Genomic DNA, 22,746 nt, shown 5'->3' on the forward strand with positions numbered 1-22,746 from the left:
CCAAAACCATAGAACATCACACCAATATCCATACTTATGTTTATCTTCAGGTAGGGCGACTCTCAGGGGGGCAGCCTTTCCTTTAGCAACATTAGATGTTATCTATAGCATGACTGGAATAGGATCATTGTGCGAATAATTATAAACAAAGCTGACAAATCCATCTCATTGAATTTGTAATTTAACATGGCATTCACTGTGTTGTCAAATTCAGTCTGACAAATGCCTTTCTTTGAAATTGTTTTTGTACAATTGTGCCACCTACTTTCGCTTTTTGCCTGTGCTCTGACATTTCCTCATCAGATCTCAACAGCTAGCTCTTTCTCCTACTCTTCCTTTTCACTTTTTTCTAGGTCTGGAAGAGAGACTGCTTTAGCTTCTTAACAGCCCTATGTAATCACAAAAAAACATGAATACAAAATACATACATAGATATATACGAGGAGGAATTTAGGTCATCCTTCTTTATCCATTGATCTGTTCACCTCCCATTCATATTTTAATTACAGGCACCACAGCATGTGGCAATGGGGCAGCCCACGTAAGCCCCTGGCTCACTTACTCTGTGAGTGACAGCAGTTTTGCTGCATTACAGGTGCACCTTAGCCTATAAAGAAGTACACTTGAATGCAGGCAGTTTGACCAATACTTTATATTATCTATCCACTTTTTCATTCTTTATCCTTGTTTTTTATTTTTTGTCCTGTTTTGTGTAAACTATATTTTCAAGTTACAGTGTATCAAAATCAATAGTTTATTTTCTTTGCACCAATAAGAAAATTTTTCCTGCAAGGTGCAATGAAACAAAAAAAGTGTTTGTATACCTTTTCTAATTATACCTGCCTAATAGGCAGCATCTATACAGTTCTTTTAAAATGATATATGATGGCTAATTTTATATTTTAGTTTATATTTTCTCTTAGAAGCATATGAATGCCACATTGAGGAGGCTGCGCGTTTTTTCTCTCCCATTTTCTTCTGTGGCATACGCTTCCAATAAAACAATTATAACAATTGCACTAGTTTGCCAAGCAACTAGACCCAGTAGAGGGAGAGCAACTGGGGGGCTCTCCATCTGGATCTTAACAATTGTGGACTACATGGCATCAAAAGTTTCATCATGTATGACCCCACTATGTATGCCACACGTAAGAGTAACCATGGTTCACAAGAAAACACATTCTGTAATGGACGTTTTAAATGTTTGCATGAAACCAAATCAGTATGGCAGATCTGTGACCAACTAGCAGTATTGCAGGAAGCCATTTATGGAATTAAGGCAATGTGAATCCCAGTTCAAAGTATTATCTGGTAGTCTGTGGAGACTTCTATATCCATCAGCCCGATTGCACATGGAACGAAGCAGCAGGTGAAGAAGGTGGCAACCTGGGGTATCCATTGCCAGATTTGGTAGCGCTAGTCCAATCAGTAGACATTGAAAAGGGAGATCCTTTGCTAACTTCCTCTCCAATTTTAAGTTAAGCTTCTTAAATGGTCTTTTCATCTCGGACAGTCATGTGGATCCTACATTCGATAGCAATAAAAGAAGAAGCCTAATTGAGTATGTCCTATCTCCAAATGAACTATGGGAAGTGGTGATAAACATGCAAGCAGTCCAGCGGCCTGTGAGTGACCACAGCCCTTGCGTTTTAGATGCAGAATTATGACCAGACTTTAAAGTACTACGTGCTTTACCATGAGTATTGTCCCAGATATCAGAAAGAGAGTGGTAAAATGGAATATGGATACCTAACTAGTAGATCCGAATATGTTGATGGTGTACCTAGAACAATATTTGTTTAACATTCAAGCTGCCAAGAACTATGATCATAATGTGGTTTTAGTAAACTCCACTTTCTTATTAACTGAGCTTACATGATTCTGGTCTGCTCTGAGGGTGGTCAGGCATAATGGTGGATTAAATAATGCCACTAGGTGGTTTGACAAGGAGAGCAGAACTGCCATGTCAGACGTCCACAAAACATAACGGAACCCGCACTGCTCACCACCAAATGATTTAGCATTTAAACTGAAAGGGGCAAATACAAAGTCCTGTTCAGGAAGAATAAATCAAACTACCAGCAGGGAGTGTGGAATGATCTTATTAAGGCAGCAGAAGGGAAAACCAATAGATCAAATTGCCAGAGTATGCAGGGATGGCCCAAATAGCCCTGACCATCTTATTTGCTCGCAGACCTGGGTGGACTACTACAAGGCAGTACAGCATAACAGTAACTGTTTGACGCACCCGGAAGGGCTTGCTAACCTTAAAGTAACTGAAGAGCTAAACATTCTACTGCTGGTAATAGAAAGAGCTATTCTGGAGCAAATGGCCAATCCACATTTCAGTGGATCTGTTTCGCTCTGATCCTAGGTCTGATGGGATGGTCAAAGGTCCTGTCTAAGATATTCTATGCAGTCTGGGTGGGGGGGGGGGATTTGCTGCCTACTTTGGAGATACCCATAAAACTACTATCAATTTCATCATTCCACCAAAAACTGCCATTATAGTGCCCTTCAACAAAAAAGAAAGTAAGCTGCCACCCAGCAACTATAGGCCTATCTCATTATTGAACATCTCTGAGAAAATGTTCAGTTATGTTCTTCTTAACAGGCTGCAAGCCTGGGTGGACGAAAATAATGTACTTATCGATATGCAGGCTGGATTCCCTAAGTGCATCAGCACCATTGATCAAGAGGTCAAATTATATATGAGGTATATTCCACATTAAAAAGTGCTCAAATCTTCCTTATATTTATCATGTATAGACGTAAAATCAGCATTTGATTTGGTCAACAGGTATAAACTATGGCAATCACTGGATAAAATGGGGGTGGAAAATGTATCCTCCAAGCTCTTAAAATCCTGCATACGGAAAGGAGCACCTGTGTCTGCTATGGAAACACAGGGGAATGTGCCCTCTACTTTCAAATTGGTTATGGTTTACAGCAAAGTTGTGTACTTGCCCTATTACAGTTTTCCCTGTTTTTGAACCACTGAAGAAATTCTACCCAGAGGAAACCGGGGCGTTTCGAAGTTGTGCAACAAAAAAATAGTCATTCTTATTTCTGTGAATGACACAGTATTACTGACACGTACACAGAATGAAATGCATAAATCTATTGAAAAATGTGAGAGCTTTCGCAGCCATAAGGATCTATGCATCAATGCACAAAAACAGAAGTAATGCCAATTTCACTGCCCCCACGCTAAATACCTGCAAGGATAGCTGGACAAGTGTCAAAACTGCTACGAGATATGATTATTTGGAGATCCTTTTTAACAACGGACTGAATTGGCGTGATCACATTAAAAAGGCAATTGATACTTTGCAGTGCTAGCAAAAACCATCAAGCTGTACTAGTATAAAATCAGCTGCTTTCCCTGAGTATTATCTTACAAGTATACAGTCAAAAAGTGGCAGCAGGGGCAGTTAATGCTGCAGAGATCTGGGGATACAGTGTTAGTAAGAGATGATAAAAAATAAAGAACCGATTCCTCAGACCCCTTCTGAACTTGGGTCCCGGTACGCCACGTCTTCCTCTACTCCTGGAGTTGGCTTTGATGCTTTCATCCAGCATTGTGCCCTAGCACAGGCATTGTATTGGCTACATTTTATTCGTAACTGTCAGTCAGTCAGTCACAAAACTTTATTCGGCAAATGCCATAAAAGTACAGACAAACACAAATACCACACAATAATTACGTTACAGTAAATAGATAGAAGAATAAAATAGTACCATATCTAAAACATTACGTAAACATCCGGTCTAAAATCTCATAAAAGAAACAAATAAAACTCATAACATAAGAAAAATCACAATAACAGAATACAAAGATTAACTTACAATATTAAACTATACATACATATACATTTAAAATGAAATGAGCCTTTTCCTAATGCTTAAAGAAGCTGTAACAAAATCTAATACAAAATGACAAATTTGTCTATCTGGCAATCTCTGAAAATATATTAAAGCTTCCTTGTAATGGATGGGTCTAACAGAACGTAAAGTGGGTAAAATGCAAACCCCTCTAGGAGCAGCATAAAAAGGGCAAAAGAGAAAAAAGTGCAAAGTACTCTGGGTTGATCTAGAATCACAGGGACAAAGAGGTAAATCCCTTTTCCAAAAACATGGTTCAGGAAACGCTACTTTAAAATGAATTAAATTAAGTCTAAAAAGTGTTAAAAAAGAAAGTATCTTAAAACTGGAAAACCAGGTCAGATAAGGTTCAAGGCATGGGGCTGTCACAACCTGAGAATAGGAATCAAAGGATTTTAATTTCAGAGAACTGTAAAATCTCAGGTCTGATATGTACTCGGAGTAAGTAGCCTTCAGAACGGACCTAGAATTTATAGTTAATAGGTGAGGTTCATCAAACATATATCTAAGACCTAAATTCTCAAAAGAGTTTCGTAGAAACATAAGCCAGGGGATCCTATTTGAATTTTCCAATTGTAAGCATTCGGAAATACAATCTTGGACCAATTTTGCCATTGGGTTTAGCCAACATCTAATCCAAAGCAATAATGGCGCCAAAAAAACCCTATCCTCCAAAAAACACTGACCAAGTTCTTCGTGGCAGATGATATTTGCAGTACATTTTGGAACCAACAGTAATCTTCGCAAAAATTTATTTTCGACCCTCTGGAGAGATGGTACCTTTACACAGCCCCAGACGCCTGCTCCGTAGAGCACAGCTGCGGTACACTTAGAATTATACAGAGTTTTCATCTGTGCGGGGGGTCTATGGCCTAGTTTATTAGAGAAGCGAAAGATCGCTTCGGTGTTCCTTATCAGCTGTTGGAGCTTAAAATTAATATGAGTCTTCCAGGACAGAGAGGAACTCAAATACATGCCTAGGTAACAAAAATCTTTGACCTTAATAAGAGAATGCCCTCCCATAGTAAATTGTTTGGATTTTGTGTTACGTGGGCCACAGGTCATGACAAAAGTCTTGGGGTAATTGACCTTCAAATCGAGGCTCGACATAAACTCATAAAATATGTCCAATAAGCCCTGTAAGCCATTTGCAGTACGAGCAATTAAAACTGCATCATCCGCATATAATAAAACTGGAAGTAATCTTTGGCCCATCTTCGGTACATCCTTTGCTTGTTTAACCAAAAAATCATAGAGCCCATTTATATAAATCAAGAAAAGAAAAGGGGCTAAAATACATCCTTGCCTTACGCCCCTGGTTGACGGAATAGGAGGGGTTCTCTGCCCAAATGAGCCGACCTGAACAGAAACCGTTAGGTCTGTATGTAGACGTTTAATAAGCTCCAATAGAGCCGGGTCACACCCTAGAACTTCTAGGATTTGCCATAACTTGGATCTGTTAACCAAATCAAAGGCACTGGTTAGATCGATAAAAGCCATATGGATGGACTCTTTCTTAACAGACACATATTTATTAAGTATCAATTGTAAGTTTAAAACTTGCTCAACTGTGCCCACACCGGGTCTAAAACCAAATTGGATGGGAGATAAAATCTGGGCATCTGTTACCCAATCTTCTAAACGGGACAAGATCACACTACCTAAAATCTTTGCCGTTGAATCAATAAGGGAGATTGGTCTGTAACAAGAGGGGTCTTGTCTATTACCTTTTTTAAAGATGGGAACAATAATAGCCGATTTCCATGAAGAGGGCACATTACTAGTTACCACGTTGTTCAACACATTTGTAACCAAAGGGCCCCAGAGCTCAATTTCTGATTTAAAAAGGTCGACAGGAACCCCATCGGGTCCAGGGGCCTTTCCCTGCCTTGATCTATCAATGGCACCTTTGACCTCATGGAGATCAAAAATAATATTTAGGGCCTTAAAGTTAAAATCTGGAGTAAAATGTGTAGCAGGAGTAACTGCCACATGCGAATTCTCATAAGTTTCAGAGCAGAAAACTTTCCTAAAATGATTTATCCAGACATCCTCAGTAATAAAACATTCATTGGCCAAAGAGTTCTTATCAGAAAAGTAAGGGTGATTTATCACTTTCCAGAATTTGGAAGTGTCCTTAAATTCAGATGCGGCCAAAAGATCGCTCCAAGCCCTGGACCTAATTTCGGATTTCCGTTTATCAAGGGCAACCTTATAGTCAGTCCTCGCTGATTTTACTAATTGACGTGCGGGAGGAACTGCTTTAAGAGCTTCTTTAAGTTTTTTATGTAACTGTCATAGTGTGTTATATCTTGAAGAAGTTCTGAAAGTATCCACCCAGGCAATTTCCAACAGAATCCCCGGCCAATCCATGTTAAAGACTGCTTGAACGAGCTGAGCCTTTGTCATCTCTGGTACAACCCAGCTTTTATCGATCGCGCTACAGCCGATTTGGTCAAAGTCACCTTTAGGAGCCGGAAACTGAAGTCCTATGTTGGACTGGCACGCTCCTCAAACCTGACTGTTAATATTTTGCAAGTTAAACAGTTACTGGGCATAGAAAATATGCAAATACATTGCACATATGATATACTCCGACCTTTGTATTTAAAATTCCGCACAGGCACTTTGCCTACTAGATTATAGCTGGCCAAAATTGCTGCTAACCGATTTAAGTCCGATCACTGTGAATAAAGGTTTGGAGGATGTCGGAAGACATGAACACATTTTTTGCTGTTTTGCACAAAAACTAAGCACTTACGTTTTAAATAGCTTGTACCGCTGTTCAAGCAGTTCTCGATTGTAACTTTGACCAAAGCACGCGCACTTTGTTTTAGAACGGATAATCCGGTGATTATATGTGCCAGAGATGCTTATCCTGGATTCTTACGAGAATACAATGGAATGCTCTGCCCCACGTTAACGACTAACCATATTGGTATTTTTGTATAACTGTTATTGATGTTTATCTGGTACAATAAAGCACTGTTAACATAAGTGCATATGAGTGAGCACTTATTGTAGGATAATATATCTTCTAACTAATGGAAACCTATCTTCCGCTTTAGTTTAAAGCCTATTACGGAGCAGAATTTGCAATGTGAAAAGAAACTATTAACAGTAGTGATTTTTAATGAATTAACGTGCTTCCATTTGTTTTAAGGATCTTTTAATGGTCACATATGTATTACTGTATCGTTAATAGTGTTATTTTATAGCTTATAGGCGCTAACAATAAAGATAATAATGAACAATCACAATAGGCACAACTATATACTCGTCATAAATATACATTCAGGTACATATATAGAAAGGAGGTTTTGGATATATCCCTTTTTAGGTATTGGTTACTGTGGATCAGATAGTCGGGCCTAAATGTCTAAGAATTCAAGACAAGAAGTTCTGCACCTTGACAAATATTGGCAACACAGACATTGGTATAGTTTGGGGTGATTGATAAACCACTGTTAGGAGCTTATTCATTCTGTTAATAATACTCAAACAAATAAATAAAACTGAAACCTGTGAAGTCTTTTTGATTGTTACTGTGGGATCATGTTGGAGCCCTCCTATAACATGATTTATCTTCTGACAACTTAATACTCATTAAAAATAAAAATAGTAAGGCACACATTTTACCATCAGCAGAGTTACAAGCGTGAGTCTAATGTAGTTGCTGCAGGTCTACTGCTATAGTATATGAATGCAGTTAGAAGTTAGCAGCACTCAAGAGTGACTGTAAAGGAAATGCAAGAATACCCCACCCAAAAAAGCAAAAAATAAAGGCAGTCAAACTGCCACACGCATCATGAAGCTCGCAAGATTTAGTAAAAGTGTGACTATGACAGAGTCCACTGTGGACTTTATGAACAATTGTAGAAAGTGTTCCCATGGAGAAGACTGAGTAAGTCCTTTATTCAATAATGCCCTTGAGGTAGCCTTGACCAAAATCTTTGAGACAATTCCTGTTATCTCATTGAAAAACTTAGCTGATCAGGGGACTATAAAGACGACCAACAAGGGCATAAGCCCCATTGATCCATCACAAGTGTAATAAAACACCACATGTTGTAACATCTGTGCAGGGACAAATGTTGCACTAGAGAGTGGATGCCAGGATATAATGCACACTCAGGTCCTACCAACTTTGACTCTACAAATTGGTTCTCCAACTGCAAGCACTACTCTGGTAGTGGACTAACAGAGAAAGTGCACCACATAGTAGACATAAGCCAATGTAGAAGAAACAGAGTAGGTCAGCATAAGCAGAGCCTGGACCTGAGAGTGACTAAATAAGGTCGTTTACCTGCCCCCTGAAGTCACACCGTTGGTAACAGTCCTTAAAAATGTCCCTTCCTTGAACAGTTCGAGGATGATAACCAGCTCAAAAACAAGGCGATACATTGGCTGACAAAATCATAAGGGTTGTACAGCTTTAAAATTCTATTCAACAATATAATCAATGTGCAGTGAGTTCATTGGGTAGTGTCCAGTCCAAAAGGAGAGCTGGACAATTGTATAGTTATCAATTTTAGGAGCAAACATGTTGTTCACACTCTGCTGAAAAGGCTGACTTTAGCTCATCTGACTAATAGACGCATTATGGCAGTACCACTGGGCTATTTCTACAAACCTACTGGTATAAGCACACTCCAAGTCTCTACTTGTGAGGCACCTGCCTATAGTCCTTTCTCAATTCCAATGTATAGTAGGTTCACGCCCTTGAACAAGTTGATTGACTGATGAATAAAGAGCTATTACTGGAGTATACTCTGGGGGTGAATGAGCGTCTGGACACGATTCCCTTAAGCTCCTGCTCCAGCCCCAGAGAGAGGATAGAGTCCCTGGTCAAAGTGATGCAAAGTCCAGTTTCCCCAGTGCCCAGGAACACAGGGGAACTAGGAGGGCTGCTGTGCGACAGGGGGGGGACAGGCCCAGGGAACCCACTCTCCACAAGGCCCTCTCCTCCATCATGGGAGCATACCACCACTCCCAGGAGACGATGGCGACGGTCCTGGCCAGGTTTCAGGAGATCCAGCTTCTGCAGGAGCAACAGTATATGGGGTTCAGGGAGGAATTAAGAAACATCAGTTCCACCATGGGTACCATCGTAGTGGCCCTGAATCAGGTAGTCACCACATTGCGGGACACTGTGGCACCTCAAAGGGTCCCTGTCACTAGCATGGACCAAGAACTGCCTACCACCTCCGCCGGCGCTAGTGACCAAGAGGCCCCGACACAAGACCAACAGGCCACCAGAACCCCACCCCCTGCAGAAGGAGAACCACCCCGCAAGCGGGCCCTGAGATCCAGGAAGAAGACAGAGTAAGATGTCAAGACCCCCGCCAGCAAAGGATACCGCCCTGATTGTCATCCCACTGTCCCACATTGTCACCCTGTCCAACTTTAAACTGCCCCTGCTCCACTTTCCACAGGCATTTGGACAATGCACCTGTGATACTGATAGTCTGGACTCTGCCATGGACAATCCTCCACCATCACCCCTCACCGATTTGCAACCACCCACCAATATAGAGCACTGTAATAAACACACTTATTGCACATAAACAATCTGGAGTCTGGCTGTGATTTTAACAAATGTATTACACATGACCGTGCCAAAATGTTCATTCACATTGTGATGCCAACAAACCGCTGTCACACAGCTGTAGTCCATGGGGAAACAAAGCAGATGTCACGCAGTGGGGCCCACATATCTGAAAACGGAAGGGAAAGTCACAACACAGTTACCATACACTGGGTGAAAAAGTCAGACAGTAGAGAGATAGAAGTCTTTAAGTAAATGTAATATGCCGGTGTGTACTCTTACCTGTGTGTCATTGAAAATACTGCTGTATTACTGTGTTCCTGTTCTCTATGTCGTCCTCTTCGGCTTCCTCCTCTTCACTCTCCACAGGCTCCACAGCTGCTACAACACCACCATCTGGACCATCCTCCTGCAGAAAAGGCACCTGGTGTCGCAAAGCCAGGTTGTGAAGCATACAGCAGGCCACGATGATCTGGCACACCTTCTTTGGTGAGTACATTAGGAATCCACCTGTCATATGCAGGCACCTGAACCTGGCCTTCAGGAGGCCAAAGGTTCGCTCAATCACCCTCCTACTCCACCCATGGGCCTCATTGTACCGTTCCTCTGCCCTTGTCCTGGGATTCCTCACTGGGGTCAGTAGCCAGGACAGGTTGGGGTAACCAGAGTCCCCTAATAGTCACACCTGGTGCCTCTGGAGTTGACCCATCACATACAGGATGCTGCTATTCCGCAGGATGTAGGCGTCATGCACTGACCCAGGGAACTTGGCATTAACATGGGAGATGTACTGGTCTGCCAAACACACCATCTGGATATTCATGGAATAATAACTCTTCCTGTTCCTGTACACCTGTTCACTCCTGCTGGGGGGGACCAAAGCAACATGTGTCCCATCAATGGCACCTATGATGTTGGGAATATGTACAAGGGCATAGAAATAACCCTTCACGGTAGGCAAATCCCCCACCTCAGGGAAAACTATGTAGCTCCGCATGTGTTTGAGCAGGGCAGACAACACTCTGGACAACACCTTGGAAAACACGGGCTGGGACATCCCTGATGATATGGCCACTGTTGTTTGAAAGGAACCACTTGCTAAGAAATGGAGTACTGACAGCACCTGCAGTAGAGGGGGGATCCCTGTGGGTTGGCGGATGGGTGACATCAGGTCTGGCTCCAGCTGGGCACACAGTTCCTGTATAGTGGCTCGGTCAAGCCTGTATGTCAGTATGACATGTCGTTCCTCCATTGTCGACAGGTCCACCAGCGGTCTGTACACGGGAAGATTCCTCCATCTCCTCGCATGTCCCAGCTGACGGTGCCTATGAAGGACAACAGCGAGCACAGAGTCAATCAACCCACAGGTACGTTCCCACAGCTTGCACATAACACGATTCACAATGCATTGAATGGCTTGTATGAGTGTTGATGCAAGGCCTAGGTATGTGTGACGCAGAAGTAATTAAGCCATGTGGGCCCTTGAAATGGCGGCTGCCTGACCTGTGAAGTGCGACAGTGGGATGTGAGGTCAATGCGCTGGCGTGGCACACCCTGGTGGTAGGCGGTCAAAGACCGCGGCGCAAAGCCGCATTGGTTAACATTGAACCCTATGGGTTTCAGGAGCCAATGACGATGTGCGCCGGCGGTCGCGGTACGCACCGCCGTGGTACGCACCGCCGCGGGCGTGACCGCCATTTTCTATCTGCTTAATCACTCAATACCTGATCTTCCACAGGAGAGGACCTACACTGCAAGTGCTGCTGTGACCTCGGTCTGGAAGAGACAATGGCTCATGCGACTGGGGAAAGGGCCCCTGCCTTCACTTCTGAAGAATTGGAGAAGCTCGTGGATGGGGTCCTCCCCCAGTATGCGCTACTCTACGGTCCTCCAGACCAACAGGTAAGTACACTGGGACCATGCTTTGTGGCCAATTTCTGTGTTGAGTGGGGTAGATGAAAGATGGTGGGGAGGGGAGCGATTGAGGCATGCATCAAACGACAGATGACAGCATGTGCCACATGGCAAGGGTGGGGATGGGGGGCCACTCACATCGAGCATGCAGAAGGTGATGAATTTTTTTCTCCCCCTGTACATGTCACATAGGTCAGCGCCCACCAGAAAGTCGCTATTTGGCGTGCCATCGCCAAGGACGTCCGGACCCTGGGGGTCCACAACAGACGGGGCACCCACTGCCGGAAGAGGTGGGAGGACATCCGACGCTGGAGCAGGAAGACAGCGGAGGCTCAGCTGGGGATGGCCTCCCAACGTAGGAGGGGTGCCAGTCGTACTTTGACCCCCCTGATGTCCCGGATCCTGGCGGTGGCCTACCCCGATTTGGATGGGCGCGTGAGGACATTACAGCAGACACAAGGGGGTGAGTACAAGCACATTCTGCTGACTTTGCGCGCAGTGGAGTTGTCTGGGTGGGGGAGGAGGGCTGTGGGTATCCCTAGGCCAGGGCGATTTCTGTAGGCTAGGCCCCTCCGTAAGGCATGGCCCTGTGCCCCCGCCCCCCACCTCTGTAGGGTGCCAAGTACAGGTATCCATGGCCCTGTGTCATCTATGTGTGCAGTTGTCGTCCATAGGCTTGTAGGCCATGTCCCACTGATTGAGTAGTGGACCCCAAGTGCGCGGCGTAGTGCAGGGGGCTTCTGTGTCTGTCCTCTCCGCCAACGGTGTCGCCTATGCATGCACTCAACATGTCTTTATTTCTCCCCCCCACCCTTTTTTTTGGTCTTCCTGTTCATGTGTGCATTAGCATCATCAGGCGGAGGAGAAGTGGCATCGGAGCACGAGGGAGCTGCATCCCACATGGCCCTGGAGGGCCATGCAACGGACTCTGAGTACACCAGTGGGACGGAGGGCGAGGGGAGCTCCACAGCGGGGACTCGTGCTGATGTCAGTGACAGCGACTCGTCCTCTGAAGGGAGCTCCCTTGTGGTGGCGGCAACATCCGTGCCCCCCGCAACAACAGGTACAGCCGCCACCCAGCGCACCAGCACCGCCCTCCCAGCAGCCCCTCAGCGTTTGCCCCATGCCTGCTCACCCAGGAAGGTGGGCAAGTCCTTCGCCCCAGGCACCTCAGGCCCTGCCCCTGTCACTCCTGCTGCCCTCAATGAGGAGGTCATTGACCTCCTGAGGACCATCATTGTTGGGCTGTCTACCCTTTTGAAAGCCATCCAGGGTGTAGAAAGGGAGGTGCACCGGAGTAATGCATACCTGGAGGGCATTCATTCTGGTCAGGCTGCCCATCAGCGATCGTTCAACGCTCTGGCCTCAGCACTGATGGCAGCCATTGTCCCTGTCTCTAGCCTCCCCCCTCCAACTTCCTCCACCCAGACCCAATCCCCTGTACCTCTGCCTATCCCAGACACACCATCAGACCAGCCTGCACACACATCAACACCCAAGGGAAGCTCATCCAGACATAAGCACCACACATCACACAAGCATTCACACAAACAACATCCACATGCAGACATACCAACAGCCACTGCCTCCTCTGTGCCCCCCTCCTCCTCGTCTCCCTCCTCCCTCCCTGTGACGTCTCCACTCACACTTGCAGGCACAACATCTTCAGCCACTACGTCCATCACCAGCACACCCACCAGAACACTCCGCACACGTGCAGTCACCACCCCCACTACCATTTACACGTCCCCTGTGTCCTCTCCCCAGTGTGTCTGTCACCCCCTCTTCCAAACCACACAAACGCAGGCAGCCACCCACCCAACAGCCATCCACCTCACGACAGCCTCCAGCCCAAGCACCTGCACCCAAAGACACCAGACTTCACTCTCCTACAACCACATCCTCTTCCTCCACTCCCATACCCACTACACCTACCCGTCCCTCTCTTTCTAAATTGCTTTTCCTTTCCAAACTTGACCTCTTTCCAACAACTCCCCCATCCCGTCCGTCTCATAAGACTCCAATCAGCACCTCAGCCACCACAAAACCAGGACCTATAAAGACAATTTGTCAAGGACTGTGGAGTTCCCCACCCTCAAGGGCAGCTAGTTCTGCTAGGAGCCAAGGCACGGCCAGCCCACCCCTGGAAAAGCAACCAAAGATTGCCAGTGCCCGGCGCGAGAGGCCAAAGACACCAGGGTCCAAAATCCCTACCCTGGCTCCGTCAGGAAGTAGGGTGCCACCTGGCACACCGCCAGAGGTTGGAAAGGGCCACAAACGACCAGGGAAGGATGGGAAGGGCAGCACGCCTGACAAGTCCGGCAGCAGGCCAGCTGCCCAGGAGGGCCCCACCAGCCCCATTCCAGGTGTGCAGGAGGACACCCACAGGCCCGGTACTGCAGCCCAGGAGGGCCCCGCAAGCCAACAGACAGATGGGCAGGAAGGCCCCGCCAGCCACATGTCAGGTGGCGAGTGACATCCATGCCATGGCCGGATCTGCTGACCTGGACACTCATCTCAAGCACCGCTGCACTGGGCCCTTCATCTCAAGCACCGCTGAACAGGGCACCTCCGTCTCAAGCACCGCTGAACAGGGCCCTTCATCTCAAGCACCGCTGAACAGGGCACCGCCGTCTCAAGCACCGCTGCACTGGGCCCTTCATCTCAAGCACCGCTGAACAGGGCACCGCCGTCTCAAGCACCGCAGAACTGGGCCCTTCATCTCAAGCACCGCTGAACAGGGCACCGCCGTCTCAAGCACCGCTGAACAGGGCACCGCCGTCTCAAGCACCGCTGAACTGGGCCCTTCATCTCAAGCACCGCTGAACAGGGCCCTTCATCTCAAGCACCGCTGAACAGGTCACCGCCGTCTCAAGCACCGCTGAACTGGGCCCTTCATCTCAAGCACCGCTGAACAGGGCACCGCCGTCTCAAGCGCCGCTGAACTGGGCCCTTCATCTCAAGCACCGCTGAACAGGGCACCGCCGTCTCAAGCGCCGCTGAACTGGGCCCTTCATCTCAAGCACCGCTGAACAGGGCACCGCCGTCTCAAGCACCGCTGAACTGGGCCCTTCCTCTCAAGCACCGCTGAACAGGGCACCGCCGTCTCAAGCACCGCTGACCTGGGCACCGCCGTCTCAAGCACCGCTGAACTGGGCCCTTCATCTCAAGCACCGCTGAACAGGGCACCGCCGTCTCAAGCACCGCTGAACAGGGCCCTTCATCTCAAGCACCGCTGAACAGGGCACCGCTGAACAGGGCACCGCCGTCTCAAGCACCACTGAACAGGGCCCTTCATCTCAAGCACCACTGAACAGGGCACCGCCGTCTCAAGCACCGCTGAACAGGGCCCTTCATCTCAAGCACCGCTGAACAGGGCACCGCCATCTCAAGCACCGCTGAACAAGGCACCGCCGTCTCAAGCATTGCTGAACTGGGCCCTTCATCTCAAGCACCGCTGAACAGGGCACCGCCGTCTTAAGCACCGCTGAACAGGGCCCTTCATCTCAAGCACCGCTGAACAGGGCACCGCCGTCTCAAGCACCGCTGCATTGGGCCCTTCATCTCAAGCACCGCTGAACAGAGCACCGCCGTCTCAAGCACCGCTGAACTGGGCCCATCATCTCAAGCACCGCTGAACAGGGCACCGCCGTCTCAAGCACTGCTGAACTGGGCCCTTCACCGCAAGCACCGCTGGCCCATTGGCAGAAGGGGCAGGCCCTCATCTGTGTCGGGCAGGGCTGCACGAAGCACTCTGGGCACCAGTCCCCCTCCAGAACCAGTGGAGACTGTCATCCACTTGAGAGACTGTGAATTTGCACTCCCCAGGATGTAACAGTGGGCAGCCCAACCACTGTAGAGACTTGTGAGACTGTGGCTTTGCACTCCCCAGGATGCAGCAGTGGGCAAACCACCCACTGTATGGACTTGTGAGACTGTGGCTTTGCACTCCCCAGGATGTGACAGTGGGCAGCCCACCCACTGTATGGACTTGAGAGACTGTGGCTTTGCACTACCCAGGATGCAGCAGTGGGAAAACCACCAACTGTAGAGACTTGAGAGACTGTGGCTTTGCACTCCCCAGGATGGTCCAGTGGGCAGCCCACCCACTGTATGGACTTGAGAGACTGTGGCTTTGCACTCCCCAGGATGCAGCAGTGGGCAAACCACCCACTGTATGGACTTGTGAGACTGTGGCTTTGCACTCCCCAGGATGTGACAGTGGGCAGCCCACCCACTGTATGGACTTGTGAGACTGTGGCTTTGCACTCCCCAGGATGGCACAGTGGCCATGGAGGCCCCTTGTGGATCTGGCGTCGTGGACTCATGTGGCTGAGGTGCCCCCCTTCCCTTCCCACTGAGGTGCCTGTAGTTTTGCTATCTGATGCCCCTGCAGTGTTCTCTCCGTTGGTGTCAGGTATCCTGTGTGTGCTTTGCCCATGTGATTTGGGCCCAGTGGTCCACGGACAATGGTTGCAAAAAATATCGGACTTTTGATATTTATGTATATAATAGTTTTAAATGTGTGATTTTTTTATAAGCCAGTAATACAATATATTCGACTGTTTATGATAATTTCCTTTTGTCTTTGCATTCTTCTGGGGGGTTGTAACTGTGATGTATTGCTATGCATTGATGTGTGTGTTGTAGTGGGTGAGGGTGGGGGTGGGTGTGTCGCGTATGTGTGTGCCCGTAATATTTTCTCCTCCCCCCTCCCCTGTGTCGTAGGTGCAGTACTCACCGTTGTCTTCTGCGCTGGCGTTCGTGCTCCTGGTAGAGGAGCAGGAATACAATAGCTGGGAGGATGTGTAGTTCGGGTTCCATGCTGTCCAGATTCCTCGTGGGGTGTATGGAGGTCAGCGTTTTCCGTTCGAAATGTCTGTTTCCACCATATTTTTATCGGCGGGGCTACCGCCCCGGAAAAGGTGGCGGATGGGTGGGTTGTGATAGGGTGGGCAGTACATTGTGTCCCGCCTGTCTGTTGGCGGTGACCGCCGTGCTGTTTGTTTGTCCCGCCGTGGCGGGCGGAGTGTTAAAGTGGCGGTCTCTGTTGGCGGTTTCCGCCAGGGTCAGAATTCCATTTTTTTAACCGCCAGCCTGTTGGCGGGTTAGCCACCGCTTTAACACCGACCGCCAGGGTTGGAATGACCCCCAAAGTGTTAGAAATGGGTGTGGTTGGGGCGCTGGTACAATTCTTAGCACAACTGCACAAAGATGTGACAGACTGTATAAGACATGGGGCAAATGTGGAATGCACTTCCCCCTCAATAAAATGAAGCGGGCGTGAGGCAAGGGTGCGTGATGACACCATTTCTGTTCTGCCTATACATCAATGATGTAGATAGTTGGCTAAATACTGGCGAGGCAGACACACCCAGGACGAGCTCCAGGAAGCTCTCTGCCCTGCTTTATGCAAATGATTGTGGCTTAATGTCAAGAACTGGTGTGGGTTTACAGAGGTTGCTGAACAAATTTGTACAATTCATGAATGATGTAGGCCTAAATATGAACACTGCAAAAAAACATATGATGGTAGGAGGCAATATGCGCACTTGCCTGAGGCAGCATCATATTAATAGGGAAAAACTTTTTGATGGCCCAACCTTCACCTATTTAGGCATACCGTTTGATCACAAATGCACATAGCCACATCTAATTAAGGTTGGAAAATCTCAGTTTGATCAAACCGTTGAGACCCTTTTCAGATTTGCTAAGAAGTTGGACTCTAAACCTAAGGATGTCATGATCATCATCTATGAGGCAGGCTGTCGCTCTACGGTGACGTACGGAGCTGAGATATGGCGATAATGTGACATATCGAATTTACAGATTAAAGAAAATGTGTTCCTGAGAAGGCTTTTATCTGTACCCAAGAGCTTCCCCATTTTTCTTTGCCACACAGTTGGGTTTAAAGAGCCTGGAAGATCGAATTAAACTAGCCCCACTCATGCTGGTCTAAACAGGAAACTCTACCCAATCAAGAAGTAATAAATGCTTGTCTATCTCTTGATCATGCTGTAGGAAAGTGCCTCTCTTGACATGGTCACCTCCCACCTTTTGCCTTGTTTCTGGTGTAATTTCGACTGAAAGTGCAATGGGTTTCTGCTAACCAGTTCCCCAGTGCCAGATCTCTTTCCCCAAAACTGCACAGTCGTTTTTCCCAATTGGCAAAACCTTAAGCAACCGCTGTAAGCCTCTAGTAAATGGTACCCCTTGTACCTAGAGCAAGGGGTACTAAAGGATGCCCCTGAGGGCTGCAGTGAGAATTGTGCCATCCTCAGGCATCCTCTTACTGAGTGCACACAGTGCTGCCAATGCAGGCTGCGAGTCTTGGTGTAGACCAAAGTAAAAACCCAACATGGCACACATCCGGTGTGCCATGTCCCTTCACAATGCTTGCAATATATGTAAGCCACCCCTCTAGCAGGCCTTACAGCCCTAAAGGCAGGGTGCATTATATTACATGTGAGGGCATATCTGCATGAGCAGATATGTCCCTGCTGTGTCTTTGTCGATTCTTTTACATAGTAAGTGACAAGGTAAGCCTTTTTAAACGCATGTGCTGGACACTGGTCATTATGAGTTCCCCTGCTACATGATGGTTACTCTGAATATAGGGATTCTTGGTATCAAACATCTCAGATTAACAAATCCTCACTGATACCAGTGAGGAATTGATTAATAAATGCAGCCAGGGGGCTCCTTAGGGCTGCCCCCTGAAAACCCACACATCTACTGGTGTGTTCACTGACTGGTCAAAACCAGTTCAGCCCCTCTAGCCCAAGTTCTGGCCCCCTGAGATGACAGCCCACACTCTCGGAGGCCCAGAACAAAGGCTTGCTCAGGGCGGAGGTGATAGCACCTCTTCCAAGCAGGAATGACATTCCAGGGCGGGGAGCTTCAAAGGCCTAGCTACCTTTGTAATGCATCTCACCAGATGGTGGAGGTGACCAACCACCCAGTCCTGACCCCACTTTTGGCAGCAGCACAGGCGGGAAAATTAGGCAGATTAGGAGGTGTGCCCACTTCATGCCAGTCCCACCCATAAGGTGGATTAGTTTATGTGGGCACTACTTTCTAAATTTCTCCATCTTGTTTGGAAAGGAATTAGGCCACTAGGATTAGGGCTATACCCACTTCCCAGCGGAAGTGGTCATAGGAAGGGTGTAGTCACCCTAAAGGCAGTCAGTCTAGTGGCTATAATCTGGCATTCCCTGTAATGCCCCTAAACTGAGTATTTAGGTGGCACCCCAGAACCCAAGAACTAAGATCTTGATGACCTACAAAGCAAGGACAAAGAAGAATCGTGGCATTGCAGAAAGGGAAAAGAAGAAGCAGCTGACTCGATACCAGCCCTCCCTGCCTGCTGACCTCGCTGGACTCTGCCCAAGAAGATGACTCATCCTGCAGGTGAGCCTCCAAGAAATCCAGGAAGACTGCTTGCTTTCTAAAAAGACTCAAGACTCCAGTGAGCAGCAGACCTGTTCAGCAACAAAGTAACCAGAAATGACTCTGCAGCCCCAGGAACAGCAAAGACATAACATCTGAAGTGACCCTTGCACCTGACATCCACAACCCAAGGTTAGGCAAACCAACGGTGCCAGCAAGGTTCCCCAGCTGTCCAAAGTCCGAGTTAACCTGAGTGTCACCTCTCCTGGACTCAACCAAGTCGCCTGCAGCCTCTGCACTCAGGCCCTCTCTCCCGCAGCCTGGTGGTGAGAAAAAACCTGACACCTTGAGCAACCACTGTACCCGTAGCCCCCGACTTAATCTGAGGTGGTTCACTGGTGCCAACAATGTCCCCTGGCTCCCCTGAGCTCGAGCCTACCCTGGGTCCACCCCTGATGGACTCCTCAATGACGCCTGCAGCCTCAGTACATAGGATCCCCTTACCGCAAGTGCTCATGGATAAAGTAACCCAACACCTAAGGACACCCCAGCACTCGTCACCCCTGGGGGAAAGGACCAGAGGTGCCCCTACGTACCCAAGCACCCTAAGTCTCCCACTCACCAATTTCTATCTTTGACTGGCTTCCTAGCCAAAGCCAAAGCCTGCCTTCATAAGGTCCAACTCCCATAGAGAACCTCTTGGCACCTGACACCTACCACACCCCTCCACCCGGCCGCCCATGTGCCAGCAAGTGTGACCTGCTGGTGTGGTTCTGATCAGTGCCCAGTACTTACCTTTGCTCTCTGAGCTCGACCTCGTAAGTCGTTGTTAACCCTGTGTATGCTGAACATTGTTTTCCCCATAGGATAACATTGAAAGAACTCTGAAAATTGTTGATTTCTGAAACTGCAAAGAATTTATGCTTAAAAGTCTACTTGCCTGATTACGAAGTGCTTGGGTTTGAAACATATATAAAAGGAATTGTTATTTTTCTAAATTGGTCTTGGATTTATTCTTTGAGTGTGTGTCTCATTATTGCCTCTATGAGTACAACAAATGCTTAACATGACTCCTTGATAAGACTTACTGCACGCCCACACTACCACAAACAGAGCGTTAGACTTATCTACTTTTTTCTCTGCAAACCAATGGGGGATCCACAGCACTTTTTTTAGTGCATCATACAGAGAGCCAGCTTCCTACACATGCACATTCTGTCACATGGCTAAGATATGTTAAGAAGCAACTTGCCATGCTAGGGAGAGCTGACAATTTTGATAAATCGCAGAACATGTCTACTGTTCTCAAACAGCAGTAAAACAGGATTATCTAGCCTTATGTTGAAGGTGTGGAGAAGGTTCTGTCATGGGAAAGAAAATTGTGTCTGGCTCCCTCCCAGTAGTAACTACTGATTTAATGAAGCCCTCTCTTTTGTTGCCATTTGAACATTTCCAAAGATTTTGTTTGGTGAGGTTCACATTTAATATAGCTTACTTTTTTGACTCGTACCTCAGCAATGTTTACTCTGAATCTGCAGTTGAACCATTTTTTGAATGCTGCTGCTGAGACCTCTGAATATTAGAAGATGCAGGCCTGCCATGCTTCACTTACAGCTTTTTTTTTTTACAAAGATGAGGTGTCAGTAGAGCAAACAGATCTTCAGCCATTCAGGATAGCCCTCTCCAGTAGTATACTAAATTCTATCTCAAAGGCATTATTCTCTGTTTGATGATCACTATGATAAAAATGTGCATTACTATAGAACAGACTCTTAGTCAAATTGCTGAATTTAGAAAAAAGTTTAAAGATCTTCTGGCCCTGATCTTGTTTTTGGTCCTCTAAAATGCAAGAGAAATAAACAGAATAACTGGTGATGCGAGAACATTTTCAAGTAAGACAGTTGCATTTTTAAATGTGTCTGTTTTATAATCTGTAAAACTGAAAATCTGCATGTGAAATGTTTTGTACCTATATGTATAAATAAGAACTACTTATCAATCTTTTATATATAACTGAGGTCAAACCATGGCAGCCCCTTTTCCCTGGCACCTTTATATTGAGCTTTCGCTCATACTTATCAAAATGTCTGTTGATCCCTTGCATTTTATTATTTGCAATTACCACAATCTAAACGGAGAACATCAACCCATACCCAGAAACACTATGAAAAATCCCGTTGGGTGAACTTCAAACCACTTTTGCTAAAAAAAAAAAATATGAAAATGATTCCTTAAAAAGAATCAACTTGCCTTTGTCTCTTTGCAACCAAAAAACCCATGATAGACTTACGCTGTCTATTGCAGTTGATAGAGTTAATCTCATGACTTTAAACAATATTACTGGACAGATATGGGGAGCAGGATTGTGCAGGGCATGAATACCCGGATTGTAGGTAGACCTTTATATTTTTTCAGAGTGCTTATTTCAACTAATGAAAACAACTAAAAGGAAACTCAATAATTTGCTCAAATTTAAACTTCGCAAAGACTCCACACAATTAAATTATAAAAGTCTTCTGGCACATGTTTGGTAGGATATAAACCAAGTACATTTGATCTCAAGAACCGACATAGATTCTCCAGTATGAAATAGTTCTGTGGTTTAACTGACAAACTTTCTGAGGCATGGCAGTATTATGGCATTTGTCACAATCAAGGAAAGGGGAAAAGAACAAGCATTGACATTCCTCATTACACATAGTAACCACACAAGAGGTACTCCTTGCTGACAGTTACAAAACTCTGCAAACTATTCACAAAGTCAAGAAATTACTTTGGTATTTAGTATTGAAGGCCCTCACCCATCCACTGGGACGCAATAAATGTGTCATAGTACACCAATAGGTAGTTTTGGTACCATTTCTTCTTGTCTGTACCCCTCTGCAAGTTAGTACTTTCCCCCTAGCATCCCAGTTGCTCAACAGAAAGCCTACATCCTATCGCTCTATTTTAAAACATCCCAAACGCTCCTCAACACCAGGGAGCATCTTGCACAGCGATATTTCAGACCTGTGCCAGGAGGGGGCCCAATGATGAAGTATGCCACCTAATGGCTTGGTTAGGGCCTTCGGTCCTAATACGAAACTAGTTTCTGACTTTGCCTACAGTTTGCAGAATTTTGTGACCATTAGCAAGGAGTATTCGTATACAGACTTACACAGGTTTTAAACAAATTTCCATCTTGTTATCAATGTTATACACTGCACATTTCTGCTCAACCATCCTAGTAAGGTGTAGCCTAATTGTGAAGTAGAAACATCAAAGAAATGCTTTGGACAACTGTGAATAAGATCCTGGTGGTGATAAATGGATCTTTGAAGTCAAAGCCTTCTCGCATTCATCCTACGCGAAAAGATTGGCACCTGCTTATTAATGCCTACCTATAGGGTTTTGTTTACCATGTGTTCTCACTTTTCTTCTCTCGCATTGAGAATAAGTGTGTACATGTTACACCAAATTGTGTGGATTTTCATTTTACATACTCCAACTGGTAGAGTGTGAATCTCTGGTCCACTGATTAGGTAACTGACTTGCTTGTTTTGATGCCTGATGGCTATTTGTGAAATAACCACGTGTAACTTCTATGTGCTATTCCAAGTGTCTCTGTTTACATTTACACTACAATATAAAAAGCACAGGGACTGAGTCTTACGAACACCTTTATGAAGAAAAGCTAAGAACACCTTTATGAATAAAGACTTAGAAGGACCCTGAGTCTGGTAAGGAGCAACCTTAAAATGCACAACACTCACAAGAACAATGCTAATGATTCTTAAGCAATGAACTCCAGTGAGAAGCACAAACAACTTGCAGAGATGACGGCTGAAAGCCTTACAACAACAAAAATGTAATAAATTGCTGTGTATAACCAGTAAGCTCGAAAATATTCAGTGCTCCGAAATTAAGGACCATATGTATGAAATGGTTTTGCAATGGTAAATACTGTAAATGGCATTTCTGACTTGTAATGTGCACTTTGCGACTGAAAGCGGAAGGACAAAGGCACATTG

General features: G+C 46.3%; 1 protein-coding gene across 1 annotated transcript in view; it reads right to left on the reverse strand.

Moving 5' to 3' along the window:
- Window positions 1-22,746, reverse strand: part of LOC138293099 (complement factor H-like) — a 639,206-nt gene that overhangs the window by 191,565 nt on the left and 424,895 nt on the right. The gene's annotated exons all lie outside the window — the stretch shown is intronic.

The sequence above is a fragment of the Pleurodeles waltl genome, chromosome 4_2 (genome assembly GCF_031143425.1).
Source record: "Pleurodeles waltl isolate 20211129_DDA chromosome 4_2, aPleWal1.hap1.20221129, whole genome shotgun sequence".
Classification (NCBI taxonomy): Eukaryota; Metazoa; Chordata; class Amphibia; order Caudata; family Salamandridae; genus Pleurodeles; species Pleurodeles waltl.